A 22,285-nucleotide genomic window follows, 5' to 3' on the forward strand; every position below is an offset into this window, starting at 1 on the left:
GTTGGCAGTTAGGGTGTGAGCTAGAGAAATGAGGCCTGTCTGCAAAAGGCCATGGGATGGGAGTGCGTGGTTGCAGGTTGTTTGGCTTTGTAAGGCCTACTGCCCGCTTCACTCGAAACTGGGTCTAGGGTTGTCGGTTTGTAGGCTGTAAAAGCCCAGAAAAGCTCTTGTTCTCCAACCAGCAGAGTGGCGCAGCGGAAGCGTGCTGGGCCCATAACCCAGAGGTCGATGGATCGAAACCATCCTCTGCTAACTTTTTTCAAATTATGTTTTTGTGTCATGGCATTAGGGCACAAAGAGCTGTAAGTGCCTGGATGCAATGTCATTCCTTGAACTTGCTGCCTCGTTCCACTCTTGCGCTAAATAGGAGAGGGTCCCAGCCCAGCCAACAAAATGTACTGTTCAATCAAACCAAACTTAAAACCAAGCTCCTTTTTTAAGGGGTCCCGGGGAAATGTTGGGCTGACCGGCAAGACCTCATGATGCGAACTGCTTCTGCGTCAAACGCAAGCTTTTTTCATTCCCAGCCAATGACTTATTCTTATTTCTAAGGGCCGCTCCATCAGATAGCCCAGACAGGCAGGCGTTGGTGGTATAGTGGTGAGCATAGCTGCCTTCCAAGCAGTTGACCTGGGTTCGATTCCCGGCCAACGCAGATCAAATCTTTAAATTGTTCAAAATGCATTTTTTGGAAATCAGACTCATGCTGAAAGCAAAGCTGACACACTTTTCGTGAAAATCAAAACCCCATCCAGGAAAGGTTCTTGCATCCTAGTTTCTGCAACTGTCTATCGGTGAGGGGATTGAAGCGAGCAGGGCTCCTGGCCCCTCCCCGACAAAGCCCTGACAAAGGCCTATTCGCCTTGCCCTGACGGGCCTTGGTCCCAGCAGGCCACCGAGCACAGCACCTCAGCCTATTAGAGTGAGGTTTCAGGATCTCTCTCATCCTGTAAACCAACATACTGAAGAAGGTGAAACGTGTGGCTGCGCTCCTCACATGCTGAAGCAGCAGCAGCCCTTTCCCTGAAGCAAAGTTCCTTCATTCCTCCCTCCCATAACCCTTAGCAGGGGATTTATGGTAATTGAGTTGAGTTTCCAAACTGGCCCTTCCTTCCTTCCTTCCCATATCTGCCAGCTCGAGAAGGCTTGTTTTGTTGCACCTGGGAAGTAAAGTATCTATTTGCGAGAGAGAGAGAATGAGAGAGAGAGACAGAGAGAGAGAGACAGAGAGAGAAGGGGAAGGGGTGTTGGCAGTTAGGGTGTGAGCTAGAGAAATGAGGCCTGTCTGCAAAAGGCCATGGGATGGGAGTGCGTGGTTGCAGGTTGTTTGGCTTTGTAAGGCCTACTGCCCGCTTCACTCGAAACTGGGTCTAGGGTTGTCGGTTTGTAGGCTGTAAAAGCCCAGAAAAGCTCTTGTTCTCCAACCAGCAGAGTGGCGCAGCGGAAGCGTGCTGGGCCCATAACCCAGAGGTCGATGGATCGAAACCATCCTCTGCTAACTTTTTTCAAATTATGTTTTTGTGTCATGGCATTAGGGCACAAAGAGCTGTAAGTGCCTGGATGCAATGTCATTCCTTGAACTTGCTGCCTCGTTCCACTCTTGCGCTAAATAGGAGAGGGTCCCAGCCCAGCCAACAAAATGTACTGTTCAATCAAACCAAACTTAAAACCAAGCTCCTTTTTTAAGGGGTCCCGGGGAAATGTTGGGCTGACCGGCAAGACCTCATGATGCGAACTGCTTCTGCGTCAAATGCAAGCTTTTTTCATTCCCAGCCAATGACTTATTCTTATTTCTAAGGGCCGCTCCATCAGATAGCCCAGACAGGCAGGCGTTGGTGGTATAGTGGTGAGCATAGCTGCCTTCCAAGCAGTTGACCCGGGTTCGATTCCCGGCCAACGCAGATCAAATCTTTAAATTGTTCAAAATGCATTTTTTGGAAATCAGACTCATGCTGAAAGCAAAGCTGACACACTTTTCGTGAAAATCAAAACCCCATCCAGGAAAGGTTCTTGCATCCTAGTTTCTGCAACTGTCTATCGGTGAGGGGATTGAAGCGAGCAGGGCTCCTGGCCCCTCCCCGACAAAGCCCTGACGAAGGCCTGACAAAGGCCTATTCGCCTTGCCCTGACGGGCCTTGGTCCCAGCAGGCCACCGAGCACAGCACCTCAGCCTGTTAGAGTGAGGTTTCAGGATCTCTCTCATCCTGTAAACCAACATACTGAAGAAGGTGAAACGTGTGGCTGCGCTCCTCACATGCTGAAGCAGCAGCAGCCCTTTCCCTGAAGCAAAGTTCCTTCATTCCTCCCTCCCATAACCCTTAGCAGGGGATTTATGGTAATTGAGTTGAGTTTCCAAACTGGCCCTTCCTTCCTTCCTTCCCATATCTGCCAGCTCGAGAAGGCTTGTTTTGTTGCACCTGGGAAGTAAAGTATCTATTTGCGAGAGAGAGAGAATGAGAGAGAGAGACAGAGAGAGAGAGACAGAGAGAGAAGGGGAAGGGGTGTTGGCAGTTAGGGTGTGAGCTAGAGAAATGAGGCCTGTCTGCAAAAGGCCATGGGATGGGAGTGCGTGGTTGCAGGTTGTTTGGCTTTGTAAGGCCTACTGCCCGCTTCACTCGAAAATGGGTCTAGGGTTGTCGGTTTGTAGGCTGTAAAAGCCCAGAAAAGCTTTTGTTCTCCAACCAGCAGAGTGGCGCAGCGGAAGCGTGCTGGGCCCATAACCCAGAGGTCGATGGATTGAAACCATCCTCTGCTAACTTTTTTCAAATTATGTTTTTGTGTCATGGCATTAGGGCACAAAGAGCTGTAAGTGCCTGGATGCAATGTCATTCCTTGAACTTGCTGCCTCGTTCCACTCTTGCGCTAAATAGGAGAGGGTCCCAGCCCAGCCAACAAAAGGCACTGTTCAATCAAACCAAACTTAAAACCAAGCTCCTTTTTTAAGGGGTCCCGGGGAAATGTTGGGCTGACCGGCAAGACCTCATGATGCGAACTGCTTCTGCGTCAAACGCAAGCTTTTTTCATTCCCAGCCAATGACTTATTCTTATTTCTAAAGGCCGCTCCATCAGATAACCCAGACAGGCAGGCGTTGGTGGTATAGTGGTGAGCATAGCTGCCTTCCAAGCAGTTGACCCGGGTTCGATTCCCGGCCAACGCAGATCAAATCTTTAAATTGTTCAAAATGCATTTTTTGGAAATCAGACTCATGCTGAAAGCAAAGCTGACACACTTTTCGTGAAAATCAAAACCCCATCCAGGAAAGGTTCTTGCATCCTAGTTTCTGCAACTGTCTATCGGTGAGGGGATTGAAGCGAGCAGGGCTCCTGGCCCCTCCCCGACAAAGCCCTGACGAAGGCCTGACAAAGGCCTATTCGCCTTGCCCTGACGGGCCTTGGTCCCAGCAGGCCACCGAGCACAGCACCTCAGCCTATTAGAGTGAGGTTTCAGGATCTCTCTCATCCTGTAAACCAACATACTGAAGAAGGTGAAACGTGTGGCTGCGCTCCTCACATGCTGAAGCAGCAGCAGCCCTTTCCCTGAAGCAAAGTTCCTTCATTCCTCCCTCCCATAACCCTTAGCAGGGGATTTATGGTAATTGAGTTGAGTTTCCAAACTGGCCCTTCCTTCCTTCCTTCCCATATCTGCCAGCTCGAGAAGGCTTGTTTTGTTGCACCTGGGAAGTAAAGTATCTATTTGCGAGAGAGAGAGAATGAGAGAGAGAGACAGAGAGAGAGAGACAGAGAGAGAAGGGGAAGGGGTGTTGGCAGTTAGGGTGTGAGCTAGAGAAATGAGGCCTGTCTGCAAAAGGCCATGGGATGGGAGTGCGTGGTTGCAGGTTGTTTGGCTTTGTAAGGCCTACTGCCCGCTTCACTCGAAACTGGGTCTAGGGTTGTCGGTTTGTAGGCTGTAAAAGCCCAGAAAAGCTCTTGTTCTCCAACCAGCAGAGTGGCGCAGCGGAAGCGTGCTGGGCCCATAACCCAGAGGTCGATGGATCGAAACCATCCTCTGCTAACTTTTTTCAAATTATGTTTTTGTGTCATGGCATTAGGGCACAAAGAGCTGTAAGTGCCTGGATGCAATGTCATTCCTTGAACTTGCTGCCTCGTTCCACTCTTGCGCTAAATAGGAGAGGGTCCCAGCCCAGCCAACAAAATGTACTGTTCAATCAAACCAAACTTAAAACCAAGCTCCTTTTTTAAGGGGTCCCGGGGAAATGTTGGGCTGACCGGCAAGACCTCATGATGCGAACTGCTTCTGCGTCAAACGCAAGCTTTTTTCATTCCCAGCCAATGACTTATTCTTATTTCTAAGGGCCGCTCCATCAGATAGCCCAGACAGGCAGGCGTTGGTGGTATAGTGGTGAGCATAGCTGCCTTCCAAGCAGTTGACCCGGGTTCGATTCCCGGCCAACGCAGATCAAATCTTTAAATTGTTCAAAATGCATTTTTTGGAAATCAGACTCATGCTGAAAGCAAAGCTGACACACTTTTCGTGAAAATCAAAACCCCATCCAGGAAAGGTTCTTGCATCCTAGTTTCTGCAACTGTCTATCGGTGAGGGGATTGAAGCGAGCAGGGCTCCTGGCCCCTCCCCGACAAAGCCCTGACGAAGGCCTGACAAAGGCCTATTCGCCTTGCCCTGACGGGCCTTGGTCCCAGCAGGCCACCGAGCACAGCACCTCAGCCTATTAGAGTGAGGTTTCAGGATCTCTCTCATCCTGTAAACCAACATACTGAAGAAGGTGAAACGTGTGGCTGCGCTCCTCACATGCTGAAGCAGCAGCAGCCCTTTCCCTGAAGCAAAGTTCCTTCATTCCTCCCTCCCATAACCCTTAGCAGGGGATTTATGGTAATTGAGTTGAGTTTCCAAACTGGCCCTTCCTTCCTTCCTTCCCATATCTGCCAGCTCGAGAAGGCTTGTTTTGTTGCACCTGGGAAGTAAAGTATCTATTTGCGAGAGAGAGAGAATGAGAGAGAGAGACAGAGAGAGAGAGAGACAGAGAGAGAAGGGGAAGGGGTGTTGGCAGTTAGGGTGTGAGCTAGAGAAATGAGGCCTGTCTGCAAAAGGCCATGGGATGGGAGTGCGTGGTTGCAGGTTGTTTGGCTTTGTAAGGCCTACTGCCCGCTTCACTCGAAACTGGGTCTAGGGTTGTCGGTTTGTAGGCTGTAAAAGCCCAGAAAAGCTTTTGTTCTCCAACCAGCAGAGTGGCGCAGCGGAAGTGTGCTGGGCCCATAACCCAGAGGTCGATGGATCGAAACCATCCTCTGCTAACTTTTTTCAAATTATGTTTTTGTGTCATGGCATTAGGGCACAAAGAGCTGTAAGTGCCTGGATGCAATGTCATTCCTTGAACTTGCTGCCTCGTTCCACTCTTGCGCTAAATAGGAGAGGGTCCCAGCCCAGCCAACAAAATGTACTGTTCAATCAAACCAAACTTAAAACCAAGCTCCTTTTTTAAGGGGTCCCGGGGAAATGTTGGGCTGACCGGCAAGACCTCATGATGCGAACTGCTTCTGCGTCAAACGCAAGCTTTTTTCATTCCCAGCCAATGACTTATTCTTATTTCTAAGGGCCGCTCCATCAGATAGCCCAGACAGGCAGGCGTTGGTGGTATAGTGGTGAGCATAGCTGCCTTCCAAGCAGTTGACCCGGGTTCGATTCCCGGCCAACGCAGATCATATCTTTAAATTGTTCAAAACGCATTTTTTGGAAATCAGACTCATGCTGAAAGCAAAGCTGACACACTTTTCGTGAAAATCAAAACCCCATCCAGGAAAGGTTCTTGCATCCTAGTTTCTGCAACTGTCTATCGGTGAGGGGATTGAAGCGAGCAGGGCTCCTGGCCCCTCCCCGACAAAGCCCTGACGAAGGCCTGACAAAGGCCTATTCGCCTTGCCCTGACGGGCCTTGGTCCCAGCAGGCCACCGAGCACAGCACCTCAGCCTATTAGAGTGAGGTTTCAGGATCTCTCTCATCCTGTAAACCAACATACTGAAGAAGGTGAAACGTGTGGCTGCGCTCCTCACATGCTGAAGCAGCAGCAGCCCTTTCCCTGAAGCAAAGTTCCTTCATTCCTCCCTCCCATAACCCTTAGCAGGGGATTTATGGTAATTGAGTTGAGTTTCCAAACTGGCCCTTCCTTCCTTCCTTCCCATATCTGCCAGCTCGAGAAGGCTTGTTTTGTTGCACCTGGGAAGTAAAGTATCTATTTGCGAGAGAGAGAGAATGAGAGAGAGAGACAGAGAGAGAGAGACAGAGAGAGAAGGGGAAGAGGTGTTGGCAGTTAGGGTGTGAGCTAGAGAAATGAGGCCTGTCTGCAAAAGGCCATGGGATGGGAGTGCGTGGTTGCAGGTTGTTTGGCTTTGTAAGGCCTACTGCCCGCTTCACTCGAAACTGGGTCTAGGGTTGTCGGTTTGTAGGCTGTAAAAGCCCAGAAAAGCTCTTGTTCTCCAACCAGCAGAGTGGCGCAGCGGAAGCGTGCTGGGCCCATAACCCAGAGGTCGATGGATCGAAACCATCCTCTGCTAACTTTTTTCAAATTATGTTTTTGTGTCATGGCATTAGGGCACAAAGAGCTGTAAGTGCCTGGATGCAATGTCATTCCTTGAACTTGCTGCCTCGTTCCACTCTTGCGCTAAATAGGAGAGGGTCCCAGCCCAGCCAACAAAATGTACTGTTCAATCAAACCAAACTTAAAACCAAGCTCCTTTTTTAAGGGGTCCCGGGGAAATGTTGGGCTGACCGGCAAGACCTCATGATGCGAACTGCTTCTGCGTCAAACGCAAGCTTTTTTCATTCCCAGCCAATGACTTATTCTTATTTCTAAGGGCCGCTCCATCAGATAGCCCAGACAGGCAGGCGTTGGTGGTATAGTGGTGAGCATAGCTGCCTTCCAAGCAGTTGACCTGGGTTCGATTCCCGGCCAACGCAGATCAAATCTTTAAATTGTTCAAAATGCATTTTTTGGAAATCAGACTCATGCTGAAAGCAAAGCTGACACACTTTTCGTGAAAATCAAAACCCCATCCAGGAAAGGTTCTTGCATCCTAGTTTCTGCAACTGTCTATCGGTGAGGGGATTGAAGCGAGCAGGGCTCCTGGCCCCTCCCCGACAAAGCCCTGACGAAGGCCTGACAAAGGCCTATTCGCCTTGCCCTGACGGGCCTTGGTCCCAGCAGGCCACCGAGCACAGCACCTCAGCCTATTAGAGTGAGGTTTCAGGATCTCTCTCATCCTGTAAACCAACATACTGAAGAAGGTGAAACGTGTGGCTGCGCTCCTCACATGCTGAAGCAGCAGCAGCCCTTTCCCTGAAGCAAAGTTCCTTCATTCCTCCCTCCCATAACCCTTAGCAGGGGATTTATGGTAATTGAGTTGAGTTTCCAAACTGGCCCTTCCTTCCTTCCTTCCCATATCTGCCAGCTCGAGAAGGCTTGTTTTGTTGCACCTGGGAAGTAAAGTATCTATTTGCGAGAGAGAGAGAATGAGAGAGAGAGACAGAGAGAGAGAGACAGAGAGAGAAGGGGAAGGGGTGTTGGCAGTTAGGGTGTGAGCTAGAGAAATGAGGCCTGTCTGCAAAAGGCCATGGGATGGGAGTGCGTGGTTGCAGGTTGTTTGGCTTTGTAAGGCCTACTGCCCGCTTCACTCGAAACTGGGTCTAGGGTTGTCGGTTTGTAGGCTGTAAAAGCCCAGAAAAGCTCTTGTTCTCCAACTAGCAGAGTGGCGCAGCGGAAGCGTGCTGGGCCCATAACCCAGAGGTCGATGGATCGAAACCATCCTCTGCTAACTTTTTTCAAATTATGTTTTTGTGTCATGGCATTAGGGCACAAAGAGCTGTAAGTGCCTGGATGCAATGTCATTCCTTGAACTTGCTGCCTCGTTCCACTCTTGCGCTAAATAGGAGAGGGTCCCAGCCCAGCCAACAAAATGTACTGTTCAATCAAACCAAACTTAAAACCAAGCTCCTTTTTTAAGGGGTCCCGGGGAAATGTTGGGCTGACCGGCAAGACCTCATGATGCGAACTGCTTCTGCGTCAAACGCAAGCTTTTTTCATTCCCAGCCAATGACTTATTCTTATTTCTAAGGGCCGCTCCATCAGATAGCCCAGACAGGCAGGCGTTGGTGGTATAGTGGTGAGCATAGCTGCCTTCCAAGCAGTTGACCCGGGTTCGATTCCCGGCCAACGCAGATCATATCTTTAAATTGTTCAAAACGCATTTTTTGGAAATCAGACTCATGCTGAAAGCAAAGCTGACACACTTTTCGTGAAAATCAAAACCCCATCCAGGAAAGGTTCTTGCATCCTAGTTTCTGCAACTGTCTATCGGTGAGGGGATTGAAGCGAGCAGGGCTCCTGGCCCCTCCCCGACAAAGCCCTGACGAAGGCCTGACAAAGGCCTATTCGCCTTGCCCTGACGGGCCTTGGTCCCAGCAGGCCACCGAGCACAGCACCTCAGCCTATTAGAGTGAGGTTTCAGGATCTCTCTCATCCTGTAAACCAACATACTGAAGAAGGTGAAACGTGTGGCTGCGCTCCTCACATGCTGAAGCAGCAGCAGCCCTTTCCCTGAAGCAAAGTTCCTTCATTCCTCCCTCCCATAACCCTTAGCAGGGGATTTATGGTAATTGAGTTGAGTTTCCAAACTGGCCCTTCCTTCCTTCCTTCCCATATCTGCCAGCTCGAGAAGGCTTGTTTTGTTGCACCTGGGAAGTAAAGTATCTATTTGCGAGAGAGAGAGAATGAGAGAGAGAGACAGAGAGAGAGAGACAGAGAGAGAAGGGGAAGAGGTGTTGGCAGTTAGGGTGTGAGCTAGAGAAATGAGGCCTGTCTGCAAAAGGCCATGGGATGGGAGTGCGTGGTTGCAGGTTGTTTGGCTTTGTAAGGCCTACTGCCCGCTTCACTCGAAACTGGGTCTAGGGTTGTCGGTTTGTAGGCTGTAAAAGCCCAGAAAAGCTCTTGTTCTCCAACCAGCAGAGTGGCGCAGCGGAAGCGTGCTGGGCCCATAACCCAGAGGTCGATGGATCGAAACCATCCTCTGCTAACTTTTTTCAAATTATGTTTTTGTGTCATGGCATTAGGGCACAAAGAGCTGTAAGTGCCTGGATGCAATGTCATTCCTTGAACTTGCTGCCTCGTTCCACTCTTGCGCTAAATAGGAGAGGGTCCCAGCCCAGCCAACAAAATGTACTGTTCAATCAAACCAAACTTAAAACCAAGCTCCTTTTTTAAGGGGTCCCGGGGAAATGTTGGGCTGACCGGCAAGACCTCATGATGCGAACTGCTTCTGCGTCAAACGCAAGCTTTTTTCATTCCCAGCCAATGACTTATTCTTATTTCTAAGGGCCGCTCCATCAGATAGCCCAGACAGGCAGGCGTTGGTGGTATAGTGGTGAGCATAGCTGCCTTCCAAGCAGTTGACCTGGGTTCGATTCCCGGCCAACGCAGATCAAATCTTTAAATTGTTCAAAATTCATTTTTTGGAAATCAGACTCATGCTGAAAGCAAAGCTGACACACTTTTCGTGAAAATCAAAACCCCATCCAGGAAAGGTTCTTGCATCCTAGTTTCTGCAACTGTCTATCGGTGAGGGGATTGAAGCGAGCAGGGCTCCTGGCCCCTCCCCGACAAAGCCCTGACGAAGGCCTGACAAAGGCCTATTCGCCTTGCCCTGACGGGCCTTGGTCCCAGCAGGCCACCGAGCACAGCACCTCAGCCTATTAGAGTGAGGTTTCAGGATCTCTCTCATCCTGTAAACCAACATACTGAAGAAGGTGAAACGTGTGGCTGCGCTCCTCACATGCTGAAGCAGCAGCAGCCCTTTCCCTGAAGCAAAGTTCCTTCATTCCTCCCTCCCATAACCCTTAGCAGGGGATTTATGGTAATTGAGTTGAGTTTCCAAACTGGCCCTTCCTTCCTTCCTTCCCATATCTGCCAGCTCGAGAAGGCTTGTTTTGTTGCACCTGGGAAGTAAAGTATCTATTTGCGAGAGAGAGAGAATGAGAGAGAGAGACAGAGAGAGAGAGACAGAGAGAGAAGGGGAAGGGGTGTTGGCAGTTAGGGTGTGAGCTAGAGAAATGAGGCCTGTCTGCAAAAGGCCATGGGATGGGAGTGCGTGGTTGCAGGTTGTTTGGCTTTGTAAGGCCTACTGCCCGCTTCACTCGAAACTGGGTCTAGGGTTGTCGGTTTGTAGGCTGTAAAAGCCCAGAAAAGCTCTTGTTCTCCAACCAGCAGAGTGGCGCAGCGGAAGCGTGCTGGGCCCATAACCCAGAGGTCGATGGATCGAAACCATCCTCTGCTAACTTTTTTCAAATTATGTTTTTGTGTCATGGCATTAGGGCACAAAGAGCTGTAAGTGCCTGGATGCAATGTCATTCCTTGAACTTGCTGCCTCGTTCCACTCTTGCGCTAAATAGGAGAGGGTCCCAGCCCAGCCAACAAAATGTACTGTTCAATCAAACCAAACTTAAAACCAAGCTCCTTTTTTAAGGGGTCCCGGGGAAATGTTGGGCTGACCGGCAAGACCTCATGATGCGAACTGCTTCTGCGTCAAACGCAAGCTTTTTTCATTCCCAGCCAATGACTTATTCTTATTTCTAAGGGCCGCTCCATCAGATAGCCCAGACAGGCAGGCGTTGGTGGTATAGTGGTGAGCATAGCTGCCTTCCAAGCAGTTGACCTGGGTTCGATTCCCGGCCAACGCAGATCAAATCTTTAAATTGTTCAAAATGCATTTTTTGGAAATCAGACTCATGCTGAAAGCAAAGCTGACACACTTTTCGTGAAAATCAAAACCCCATCCAGGAAAGGTTCTTGCATCCTAGTTTCTGCAACTGTCTATCGGTGAGGGGATTGAAGCGAGCAGGGCTCCTGGCCCCTCCCCGACAAAGCCCTGACAAAGGCCTATTCGCCTTGCCCTGACGGGCCTTGGTCCCAGCAGGCCACCGAGCACAGCACCTCAGCCTATTAGAGTGAGGTTTCAGGATCTCTCTCATCCTGTAAACCAACATACTGAAGAAGGTGAAACGTGTGGCTGCGCTCCTCACATGCTGAAGCAGCAGCAGCCCTTTCCCTGAAGCAAAGTTCCTTCATTCCTCCCTCCCATAACCCTTAGCAGGGGATTTATGGTAATTGAGTTGAGTTTCCAAACTGGCCCTTCCTTCCTTCCTTCCCATATCTGCCAGCTCGAGAAGGCTTGTTTTGTTGCACCTGGGAAGTAAAGTATCTATTTGCGAGAGAGAGAGAATGAGAGAGAGAGACAGAGAGAGAGAGACAGAGAGAGAAGGGGAAGGGGTGTTGGCAGTTAGGGTGTGAGCTAGAGAAATGAGGCCTGTCTGCAAAAGGCCATGGGATGGGAGTGCGTGGTTGCAGGTTGTTTGGCTTTGTAAGGCCTACTGCCCGCTTCACTCGAAAATGGGTCTAGGGTTGTCGGTTTGTAGGCTGTAAAAGCCCAGAAAAGCTTTTGTTCTCCAACCAGCAGAGTGGCGCAGCGGAAGCGTGCTGGGCCCAGAACCCAGAGGTCGATGGATCGAAACCATCCTCTGCTAACTTTTTTCAAATTATGTTTTTGTGTCATGGCATTAGGGCACAAAGAGCTGTAAGTGCCTGGATGCAATGTCATTCCTTGAACTTGCTGCCTCGTTCCACTCTTGCGCTAAATAGGAGAGGGTCCCAGCCCAGCCAACAAAATGCACTGTTCAATCAAACCAAACTTAAAACCAAGCTCCTTTTTTAAGGGGTCCCGGGGAAATGTTGGGCTGACCGGCAAGACCTCATGATGCGAACTGCTTCTGCGTCAAACGCAAGCTTTTTTCATTCCCAGCCAATGACTTATTCTTATTTCTAAGGGCCGCTCCATCAGATAGCCCAGACAGGCAGGCGTTGGTGGTATAGTGGTGAGCATAGCTGCCTTCCAAGCAGTTGACCCGGGTTCGATTCCCGGCCAACGCAGATCAAATCTTTAAATTGTTCAAAATGCATTTTTTGGAAATCAGACTCATGCTGAAAGCAAAGCTGACACACTTTTCGTGAAAATCAAAACCCCATCCAGGAAAGGTTCTTGCATCCTAGTTTCTGCAACTGTCTATCGGTGAGGGGATTGAAGCGAGCAGGGCTCCTGGCCCCTCCCCGACAAAGCCCTGACGAAGGCCTGACAAAGGCCTATTCGCCTTGCCCTGACGGGCCTTGGTCCCAGCAGGCCACCGAGCACAGCACCTCAGCCTATTAGAGTGAGGTTTCAGGATCTCTCTCATCCTGTAAACCAACATACTGAAGAAGGTGAAACGTGTGGCTGCGCTCCTCACATGCTGAAGCAGCAGCAGCCATTTCCCTGAAGCAAAGTTCCTTCATTCCTCCCTCCCATAACCCTTAGCAGGGGATTTATGGTAATTGAGTTGAGTTTCCAAACTGGCCCTTCCTTCCTTCCTTCCCATATCTGCCAGCTCGAGAAGGCTTGTTTTGTTGCACCTGGGAAGTAAAGTATCTATTTGCGAGAGAGAGAGAATGAGAGAGAGAGACAGAGAGAGAGAGACAGAGAGAGAAGGGGAAGGGGTGTTGGCAGTTAGGGTGTGAGCTAGAGAAATGAGGCCTGTCTGCAAAAGGCCATGGGATGGGAGTGCGTGGTTGCAGGTTGTTTGGCTTTGTAAGGCCTACTGCCCGCTTCACTCGAAACTGGGTCTAGGGTTGTCGGTTTGTAGGCTGTAAAAGCCCAGAAAAGCTCTTGTTCTCCAACCAGCAGAGTGGCGCAGCGGAAGCGTGCTGGGCCCATAACCCAGAGGTCGATGGATCGAAACCATCCTCTGCTAACATTTTTCAAATTATGTTTTTGTGTCATGGCATTAGGGCACAAAGAGCTGTAAGTGCCTGGATGCAATGTCATTCCTTGAACTTGCTGCCTCGTTCCACTCTTGCGCTAAATAGGAGAGGGTCCCAGCCCAGCCAACAAAATGTACTGTTCAATCAAACCAAACTTAAAACCAAGCTCCTTTTTTAAGGGGTCCCGGGGAAATGTTGGGCTGACCGGCAAGACCTCATGATGCGAACTGCTTCTGCGTCAAACGCAAGCTTTTTTCATTCCCAGCCAATGACTTATTCTTATTTCTAAGGGCCGCTCCATCAGATAGCCCAGACAGGCAGGCGTTGGTGGTATAGTGGTGAGCATAGCTGCCTTCCAAGCAGTTGACCCGGGTTCGATTCCCGGCCAACGCAGATCATATCTTTAAATTGTTCAAAACGCATTTTTTGGAAATCAGACTCATGCTGAAAGCAAAGCTGACACACTTTTCGTGAAAATCAAAACCCCATCCAGGAAAGGTTCTTGCATCCTAGTTTCTGCAACTGTCTATCGGTGAGGGGATTGAAGCGAGCAGGGCTCCTGGCCCCTCCCCGACAAAGCCCTGACGAAGGCCTGACAAAGGCCTATTCGCCTTGCCCTGACGGGCCTTGGTCCCAGCAGGCCACCGAGCACAGCACCTCAGCCTATTAGAGTGAGGTTTCAGGATCTCTCTCATCCTGTAAACCAACATACTGAAGAAGGTGAAACGTGTGGCTGCGCTCCTCACATGCTGAAGCAGCAGCAGCCCTTTCCCTGAAGCAAAGTTCCTTCATTCCTCCCTCCCATAACCCTTAGCAGGGGATTTATGGTAATTGAGTTGAGTTTCCAAACTGGCCCTTCCTTCCTTCCTTCCCATATCTGCCAGCTCGAGAAGGCTTGTTTTGTTGCACCTGGGAAGTAAAGTATCTATTTGCGAGAGAGAGAGAATGAGAGAGAGAGACAGAGAGAGAGAGACAGAGAGAGAAGGGGAAGGGGTGTTGGCAGTTAGGGTGTGAGCTAGAGAAATGAGGCCTGTCTGCAAAAGGCCATGGGATGGGAGTGCGTGGTTGCAGGTTGTTTGGCTTTGTAAGGCCTACTGCCCGCTTCACTCGAAACTGGGTCTAGGGTTGTCGGTTTGTAGGCTGTAAAAGCCCAGAAAAGCTCTTGTTCTCCAACCAGCAGAGTGGCGCAGCGGAAGCGTGCTGGGCCCATAACCCAGAGGTCGATGGATCGAAACCATCCTCTGCTAACTTTTTTCAAATTATGTTTTTGTGTCATGGCATTAGGGCACAAAGAGCTGTAAGTGCCTGGATGCAATGTCATTCCTTGAACTTGCTGCCTCGTTCCACTCTTGCGCTAAATAGGAGAGGGTCCCAGCCCAGCCAACAAAATGTACTGTTCAATCAAACCAAACTTAAAACCAAGCTCCTTTTTTAAGGGGTCCCGGGGAAATGTTGGGCTGACCGGCAAGACCTCATGATGCGAACTGCTTCTGCGTCAAACGCAAGCTTTTTTCATTCCCAGCCAATGACTTATTCTTATTTCTAAGGGCCGCTCCATCAGATAGCCCAGACAGGCAGGCGTTGGTGGTATAGTGGTGAGCATAGCTGCCTTCCAAGCAGTTGACCTGGGTTCGATTCCCGGCCAACGCAGATCAAATCTTTAAATTGTTCAAAATGCATTTTTTGGAAATCAGACTCATGCTGAAAGCAAAGCTGACACACTTTTCGTGAAAATCAAAACCCCATCCAGGAAAGGTTCTTGCATCCTAGTTTCTGCAACTGTCTATCGGTGAGGGGATTGAAGCGAGCAGGGCTCCTGGCCCCTCCCCGACAAAGCCCTGACGAAGGCCTGACAAAGGCCTATTCGCCTTGCCCTGACGGGCCTTGGTCCCAGCAGGCCACCGAGCACAGCACCTCAGCCTATTAGAGTGAGGTTTCAGGATCTCTCTCATCCTGTAAACCAACATACTGAAGAAGGTGAAACGTGTGGCTGCGCTCCTCACATGCTGAAGCAGCAGCAGCCCTTTCCCTGAAGCAAAGTTCCTTCATTCCTCCCTCCCATAACCCTTAGCAGGGGATTTATGGTAATTGAGTTGAGTTTCCAAACTGGCCCTTCCTTCCTTCCTTCCCATATCTGCCAGCTCGAGAAGGCTTGTTTTGTTGCACCTGGGAAGTAAAGTATCTATTTGCGAGAGAGAGAGAATGAGAGAGAGAGACAGAGAGAGAGAGACAGAGAGAGAAGGGGAAGGGGTGTTGGCAGTTAGGGTGTGAGCTAGAGAAATGAGGCCTGTCTGCAAAAGGCCATGGGATGGGAGTGCGTGGTTGCAGGTTGTTTGGCTTTGTAAGGCCTACTGCCCGCTTCACTCGAAAATGGGTCTAGGGTTGTCGGTTTGTAGGCTGTAAAAGCCCAGAAAAGCTTTTGTTCTCCAACCAGCAGAGTGGCGCAGCGGAAGCGTGCTGGGCCCATAACCCAGAGGTCGATGGATCGAAACCATCCTCTGCTAACTTTTTTCAAATTATGTTTTTGTGTCATGGCATTAGGGCACAAAGAGCTGTAAGTGCCTGGATGCAATGTCATTCCTTGAACTTGCTGCCTCGTTCCACTCTTGCGCTAAATAGGAGAGGGTCCCAGCCCAGCCAACAAAATGCACTGTTCAATCAAACCAAACTTAAAACCAAGCTCCTTTTTTAAGGGGTCCCGGGGAAATGTTGGGCTGACCGGCAAGACCTCATGATGCGAACTGCTTCTGCGTCAAACGCAAGCTTTTTTCATTCCCAGCCAATGACTTATTCTTATTTCTAAGGGCCGCTCCATCAGATAGCCCAGACAGGCAGGCTTTGGTGGTATAGTGGTGAGCATAGCTGCCTTCCAAGCAGTTGACCCGGGTTCGATTCCCGGCCAACGCAGATCAAATCTTTAAATTGTTCAAAATGCATTTTTTGGAAATCAGACTCATGCTGAAAGCAAAGCTGACACACTTTTCGTGAAAATCAAAACCCCATCCAGGAAAGGTTCTTGCATCCTAGTTTCTGCAACTGTCTATCGGTGAGGGGATTGAAGCGAGCAGGGCTCCTGGCCCCTCCCCGACAAAGCCCTGACGAAGGCCTGACAAAGGCCTATTCGCCTTGCCCTGACGGGCCTTGGTCCCAGCAGGCCACCGAGCACAGCACCTCAGCCTATTAGAGTGAGGTTTCAGGATCTCTCTCATCCTGTAAACCAACATACTGAAGAAGGTGAAACGTGTGGCTGCGCTCCTCACATGCTGAAGCAGCAGCAGCCCTTTCCCTGAAGCAAAGTTCCTTCATTCCTCCCTCCCATAACCCTTAGCAGGGGATTTATGGTAATTGAGTTGAGTTTCCAAACTGGCCCTTCCTTCCTTCCTTCCCATATCTGCCAGCTCGAGAAGGCTTGTTTTGTTGCACCTGGGAAGTAAAGTATCTATTTGCGAGAGAGAGAGAATGAGAGAGAGAGACAGAGAGAGAGAGACAGAGAGAGAAGGGGAAGGGGTGTTGGCAGTTAGGGTGTGAGCTAGAGAAATGAGGCCTGTCTGCAAAAGGCCATGGGATGGGAGTGCGTGGTTGCAGGTTGTTTGGCTTTGTAAGGCCTACTGCCCGCTTCACTCGAAACTGGGTCTAGGGTTGTCGGTTTGTAGGCTGTAAAAGCCCAGAAAAGCTCTTGTTCTCCAACCAGCAGAGTGGCGCAGCGGAAGCGTGCTGGGCCCATAACCCAGAGGTCGATGGATCGAAACCATCCTCTGCTAACTTTTTTCAAATTATGTTTTTGTGTCATGGCATTAGGGCACAAAGAGCTGTAAGTGCCTGGATGCAATGTCATTCCTTGAACTTGCTGCCTCGTTCCACTCTTGCGCTAAATAGGAAGTAAATGGGAAGTAAAGTATCTATTTGCGAGAGAGAGAGAATGAGAGAGAGAGACAGCGAGAGAGAGACAGAGAGAGAAGGGGAAGGGGTGTTGGCAGTTAGGGTGTGAGCTAGAGAAATGAGGCCTGTCTGCAAAAGGCCATGGGATGGGAGTGCGTGGTTGCAGGTTGTTTGGCTTTGTAAGGCCTACTGCCCGCTTCACTCGAAAATGGGTCTAGGGTTGTCGGTTTGTAGGCTGTAAAAGCCCAGAAAAGCTTTTGTTCTCCAACCAGCAGAGTGGCGCAGCAGAAGCGTGCTGGGCCCATAACCCAGAGGTCGATGGATCGAAACCATCCTCTGCTAACTTTTTTCAAATTATGTTTTTGTGTCATGGCATTAGGGCACAAAGAGCTGTAAGTGCCTGGATGCAATGTCATTCCTTGAACTTGCTGCCTCGTTCCACTCTTGCGCTAAATAGGAGAGGGTCCCAGCCCAGCCAACAAAATGCACTGTTCAATCAAACCAAACTTAAAACCAAGCTCCTTTTTTAAGGGGTCCCGGGGAAATGTTGGGCTGACCGGCAAGACCTCATGATGCGAACTGCTTCTGCGTCAAACGCAAGCTTTTTTCATTCCCAGCCAATGACTTATTCTTATTTCTAAAGGCCGCTCCATCAGATAGCCCAGACAGGCAGGCATTGGTGGTATAGTGGTGAGCATAGCTGCCTTCCAAGCAGTTGACCCGGGTTCGATTCCCGGCCAACGCAGATCAAATCTTTAAATTGTTCAAAATGCATTTTTTGGAAATCAGACTCATGCTGAAAGCAAAGCTGACACACTTTTCGTGAAAATCAAAACCCCATCCAGGAAAGGTTCTTGCATCCTAGTTTCTGCAACTGTCTATCGGTGAGGGGATTGAAGCGAGCAGGGCTCCTGGCCCCTCCCCGACAAAGCCCTGACGAAGGCCTGACAAAGGCCTATTCGCCTTGCCCTGACGGGCCTTGGTCCCAGCAGGCCACCGAGCACAGCACCTCAGCCTATTAGAGTGAGGTTTCAGGATCTCTCTCATCCTGTAAACCAACATACTGAAGAAGGTGAAACGTGTGGCTGCGCTCCTCACATGCTGAAGCAGCAGCAGCCCTTTCCCTGAAGCAAAGTTCCTTCATTCCTCCCTCCCATAACCCTTAGCAGGGGATTTATGGTAATTGAGTTGAGTTTCCAAACTGGCCCTTCCTTCCTTCCTTCCCATATCTGCCAGCTCGAGAAGGCTTGTTTTGTTGCACCTGGGAAGTAAAGTATCTATTTGCGAGAGAGAGAGAATGAGAGAGAGAGACAGAGAGAGAGAGACAGAGAGAGAAGGGGAAGGGGTGTTGGCAGTTAGGGTGTGAGCTAGAGAAATGAGGCCTGTCTGCAAAAGGCCATGGGATGGGAGTGCGTGGTTGCAGGTTGTTTGGCTTTGTAAGGCCTACTGCCCGCTTCACTCGAAACTGGGTCTAGGGTTGTCGGTTTGTAGGCTGTAAAAGCCCAGAAAAGCTCTTGTTCTCCAACCAGCAGAGTGGCGCAGCGGAAGCGTGCTGGGCCCATAACCCAGAGGTCGATGGATCGAAACCATCCTCTGCTAACTTTTTTCAAATTATGTTTTTGTGTCATGGCATTAGGGCACAAAGAGCTGTAAGTGCCTGGATGCAATGTCATTCCTTGAACTTGCTGCCTCGTTCCACTCTTGCGCTAAATAGGAGAGGGTCCCAGCCCAGCCAACAAAATGTACTGTTCAATCAAACCAAACTTAAAACCAAGCTCCTTTTTTAAGGGGTCCCGGGGAAATGTTGGGCTGACCGGCAAGACCTCATGATGCGAACTGCTTCTGCGTCAAACGCAAGCTTTTTTCATTCCCAGCCAATGACTTATTCTTATTTCTAAGGGCCGCTCCATCAGATAGCCCAGACAGGCAGGCGTTGGTGGTATAGTGGTGAGCATAGCTGCCTTCCAAGCAGTTGACCCGGGTTCGATTCCCGGCCAACGCAGATCAAATCTTTAAATTGTTCAAAATGCATTTTTTGGAAATCAGACTCATGCTGAAAGCAAAGCTGACACACTTTTCGTGAAAATCAAAACCCCATCCAGGAAAGGTTCTTGCATCCTAGTTTCTGCAACTGTCTATCGGTGAGGGGATTGAAGCGAGCAGGGCTCCTGGCCCCTCCCCGACAAAGCCCTGACGAAGGCCTGACAAAGGCCTATTCGCCTTGCCCTGACGGGCCTTGGTCCCAGCAGGCCACCGAGCACAGCACCTCAGCCTATTAGAGTGAGGTTTCAGGATCTCTCTCATCCTGTAAACCAACATACTGAAGAAGGTGAAACGTGTGGCTGCGCTCCTCACATGCTGAAGCAGCAGCAGCCCTTTCCCTGAAGCAAAGTTCCTTCATTCCTCCCTCCCATAACCCTTAGCAGGGGATTTATGGTAATTGAGTTGAGTTTCCAAACTGGCCCTTCCTTCCTTCCTTCCCATATCTGCCAGCTCGAGAAGGCTTGTTTTGTTGCACCTGGGAAGTAAAGTATCTATTTGCGAGAGAGAGAGAATGAGAGAGAGAGACAGAGAGAGAGAGACAGAGAGAGAAGGGGAAGGGGTGTTGGCAGTTAGGGTGTGAGCTAGAGAAATGAGGCCTGTCTGCAAAAGGCCATGGGATGGGAGTGCGTGGTTGCAGGTTGTTTGGCTTTGTAAGGCCTACTGCCCGCTTCACTCGAAACTGGGTCTAGGGTTGTCGGTTTGTAGGCTGTAAAAGCCCAGAAAAGCTCTTGTTCTCCAACCAGCAGAGTGGCGCAGCGGAAGCGTGCTGGGCCCATAACCCAGAGGTCGATGGATCGAAACCATCCTCTGCTAACTTTTTTCAAATTATGTTTTTGTGTCATGGCATTAGGGCACAAAGAGCTGTAAGTGCCTGGATGCAATGTCATTCCTTGAACTTGCTGCCTCGTTCCACTCTTGCGCTAAATAGGAGAGGGTCCCAGCCCAGCCAACAAAATGCACTGTTCAATCAAACCAAACTTAAAACCAAGCTCCTTTTTTAAGGGGTCCCGGGGAAATGTTGGGCTGACCGGCAAGACCTCATGATGCGAACTGCAGGTTGTTTGGCTTTGTAAGGCCTACTGCCCGCTTCACTCGAAAATGGGTCTAGGGTTGTCGGTTTGTAGGCTGTAAAAGCCCAGAAAAGCTTTTGTTCTCCAACCAGCAGAGTGGCGCAGCGGAAGCGTGCTGGGCCCATAACCCAGAGGTCGATGGATCGAAACCATCCTCTGCTAACTTTTTTCAAATTATGTTTTTGTGTCATGGCATTAGGGCACAAAGAGCTGTAAGTGCCTGGATGCAATGTCATTCCTTGAACTTGCTGCCTCGTTCCACTCTTGCGCTAAATAGGAGAGGGTCCCAGCCCAGCCAACAAAATGCACTGTTCAATCAAACCAAACTTAAAACCAAGCTCCTTTTTTAAGGGGTCCCGGGGAAATGTTGGGCTGACCGGCAAGACCTCATGATGCGAACTGCTTCTGCGTCAAACGCAAGCTTTTTTCATTCCCAGCCAATGACTTATTCTTATTTCTAAAGGCCGCTCCATCAGATAGCCCAGACAGGCAGGCGTTGGTGGTATAGTGGTGAGCATAGCTGCCTTCCAAGCAGTTGACCCGGGTTCGATTCCCGGCCAACGCAGATCAAATCTTTAAATTGTTCAAAATGCATTTTTTGGAAATCAGACTCATGCTGAAAGCAAAGCTGACACACTTTTCGTGAAAATCAAAACCCCATCCAGGAAAGGTTCTTGCATCCTAGTTTCTGCAACTGTCTATCGGTGAGGGGATTGAAGCGAGCAGGGCTCCTGGCCCCTCCCCGACAAAGCCCTGACGAAGGCCTGACAAAGGCCTATTCGCCTTGCCCTGACGGGCCTTGGTCCCAGCAGGCCACCGAGCACAGCACCTCAGCCTATTAGAGTGAGGTTTCAGGATCTCTCTCATCCTGTAAACCAACATACTGAAGAAGGTGAAACGTGTGGCTGCGCTCCTCACATGCTGAAGCAGCAGCAGCCCTTTCCCTGAAGCAAAGTTCCTTCATTCCTCCCTCCCATAACCCTTAGCAGGGGATTTATGGTAATTGAGTTGAGTTTCCAAACTGGCCCTTCCTTCCTTCCCATATCTGCCAGCTCGAGAAGGCTTGTTTTGTTGCACCTGGGAAGTAAAGTATCTATTTGCGAGAGAGAGAGAATGAGAGAGAGAGACAGAGAGAGAGAGACAGAGAGAGAAGGGGAAGGGGTGTTGGCAGTTAGGGTGTGAGCTAGAGAAATGAGGCCTGTCTGCAAAAGGCCATGGGATGGGAGTGCGTGGTTGCAGGTTGTTTGGCTTTGTAAGGCCTACTGCCCGCTTCACTCGAAAATGGGTCTAGGGTTGTCGGTTTGTAGGCTGTAAAAGCCCAGAAAAGCTTTTGTTCTCCAACCAGCAGAGTGGCGCAGCGGAAGCGTGCTGGGCCCATAACCCAGAGGTCGATGGATCGAAACCATCCTCTGCTAACTTTTTTCAAATTATGTTTTTGTGTCATGGCATTAGGGCACAAAGAGCTGTAAGTGCCTGGATGCAATGTCATTCCTTGAACTTGCTGCCTCGTTCCACTCTTGCGCTAAATAGGAGAGGGTCCCAGCCCAGCCAACAAAATGCACTGTTCAATCAAACCAAACTTAAAACCAAGCTCCTTTTTTAAGGGGTCCCGGGGAAATGTTGGGCTGACCGGCAAGACCTCATGATGCGAACTGCTTCTGCGTCAAACGCAAGCTTTTTTCATTCCCAGCCAATGACTTATTCTTATTTCTAAGGGCCGCTCCATCAGATAGCCCAGACAGGCAGGCGTTGGTGGTATAGTGGTGAGCATAGCTGCCTTCCAAGCAGTTGACCCGGGTTCGATTCCCGGCCAACGCAGATCAAATCTTTAAATTGTTCAAAATGCATTTTTTGGAAATCAGACTCATGCTGAAAGCAAAGCTGACACACTTTTCGTGAAAATCAAAACCCCATCCAGGAAAGGTTCTTGCATCCTAGTTTCTGCAACTGTCTATCGGTGAGGGGATTGAAGCGAGCAGGGCTCCTGGCCCCTCCCCGACAAAGCCCTGACGAAGGCCTGACAAAGGCCTATTCGCCTTGCCCTGACGGGCCTTGGTCCCAGCAGGCCACCGAGCACAGCACCTCAGCCTATTAGAGTGAGGTTTCAGGATCTCTCTCATCCTGTAAACCAACATACTGAAGAAGGTGAAACGTGTGGCTGCGCTCCTCACATGCTGAAGCAGCAGCAGCCCTTTCCCTGAAGCAAAGTTCCTTCATTCCTCCCTCCCATAACCCTTAGCAGGGGATTTATGGTAATTGAGTTGAGTTTCCAAACTGGCCCTTCCTTCCTTCCTTCCCATATCTGCCAGCTCGAGAAGGCTTGTTTTGTTGCACCTGGGAAGTAAAGTATCTATTTGCGAGAGAGAGAGAATGAGAGAGAGAGACAGAGAGAGAGAGACAGAGAGAGAAGGGGAAGGGGTGTTGGCAGTTAGGGTGTGAGCTAGAGAAATGAGGCCTGTCTGCAAAAGGCCATGGGATGGG

General features: G+C 50.0%; 11 non-coding genes across 11 annotated transcripts; all 11 read left to right on the top strand.

Moving 5' to 3' along the window:
• Window positions 1-1,829: 1,829 nt before the first annotated feature.
• TRNAG-UCC (transfer RNA glycine (anticodon UCC)) lies at window positions 1,830-1,901 on the top strand. The gene has a single exon. It is a non-coding gene; the product is annotated as a tRNA-Gly (tRNA).
• Window positions 1,902-3,086: 1,185 nt separating this feature from the next.
• On the top strand, window positions 3,087-3,158 carry TRNAG-UCC (transfer RNA glycine (anticodon UCC)). Its single transcript has one exon. It is a non-coding gene; the product is annotated as a tRNA-Gly (tRNA).
• Window positions 3,159-4,343: 1,185 nt separating this feature from the next.
• On the top strand, window positions 4,344-4,415 carry TRNAG-UCC (transfer RNA glycine (anticodon UCC)). Its single transcript has one exon. It is a non-coding gene; the product is annotated as a tRNA-Gly (tRNA).
• A 1,187-nt stretch (window positions 4,416-5,602) lies between these two features.
• TRNAG-UCC (transfer RNA glycine (anticodon UCC)) lies at window positions 5,603-5,674 on the top strand. Its single transcript has one exon. It is a non-coding gene; the product is annotated as a tRNA-Gly (tRNA).
• Window positions 5,675-8,116: 2,442 nt separating this feature from the next.
• TRNAG-UCC (transfer RNA glycine (anticodon UCC)) lies at window positions 8,117-8,188 on the top strand. The gene has a single exon. It is a non-coding gene; the product is annotated as a tRNA-Gly (tRNA).
• Window positions 8,189-11,473: 3,285 nt separating this feature from the next.
• On the top strand, window positions 11,474-11,545 carry TRNAL-CAG (transfer RNA leucine (anticodon CAG)). Its single transcript has one exon. It is a non-coding gene; the product is annotated as a tRNA-Leu (tRNA).
• A 331-nt stretch (window positions 11,546-11,876) lies between these two features.
• On the top strand, window positions 11,877-11,948 carry TRNAG-UCC (transfer RNA glycine (anticodon UCC)). The gene has a single exon. It is a non-coding gene; the product is annotated as a tRNA-Gly (tRNA).
• A 1,185-nt stretch (window positions 11,949-13,133) lies between these two features.
• TRNAG-UCC (transfer RNA glycine (anticodon UCC)) lies at window positions 13,134-13,205 on the top strand. Its single transcript has one exon. It is a non-coding gene; the product is annotated as a tRNA-Gly (tRNA).
• A 5,416-nt stretch (window positions 13,206-18,621) lies between these two features.
• TRNAG-UCC (transfer RNA glycine (anticodon UCC)) lies at window positions 18,622-18,693 on the top strand. Its single transcript has one exon. It is a non-coding gene; the product is annotated as a tRNA-Gly (tRNA).
• Window positions 18,694-20,297: 1,604 nt separating this feature from the next.
• Window positions 20,298-20,369, top strand: TRNAG-UCC (transfer RNA glycine (anticodon UCC)). The gene has a single exon. It is a non-coding gene; the product is annotated as a tRNA-Gly (tRNA).
• Window positions 20,370-21,550: 1,181 nt separating this feature from the next.
• On the top strand, window positions 21,551-21,622 carry TRNAG-UCC (transfer RNA glycine (anticodon UCC)). The gene has a single exon. It is a non-coding gene; the product is annotated as a tRNA-Gly (tRNA).
• The last annotated feature ends 663 nt before the right edge of the window (window positions 21,623-22,285 follow it).

This window comes from Ambystoma mexicanum, chromosome 6q (genome assembly GCF_040938575.1).
Source record: "Ambystoma mexicanum isolate Mex_15411 chromosome 6q, UKY_AmexF1_1, whole genome shotgun sequence".
NCBI classification, from domain to species: domain Eukaryota; kingdom Metazoa; phylum Chordata; class Amphibia; order Caudata; family Ambystomatidae; genus Ambystoma; species Ambystoma mexicanum.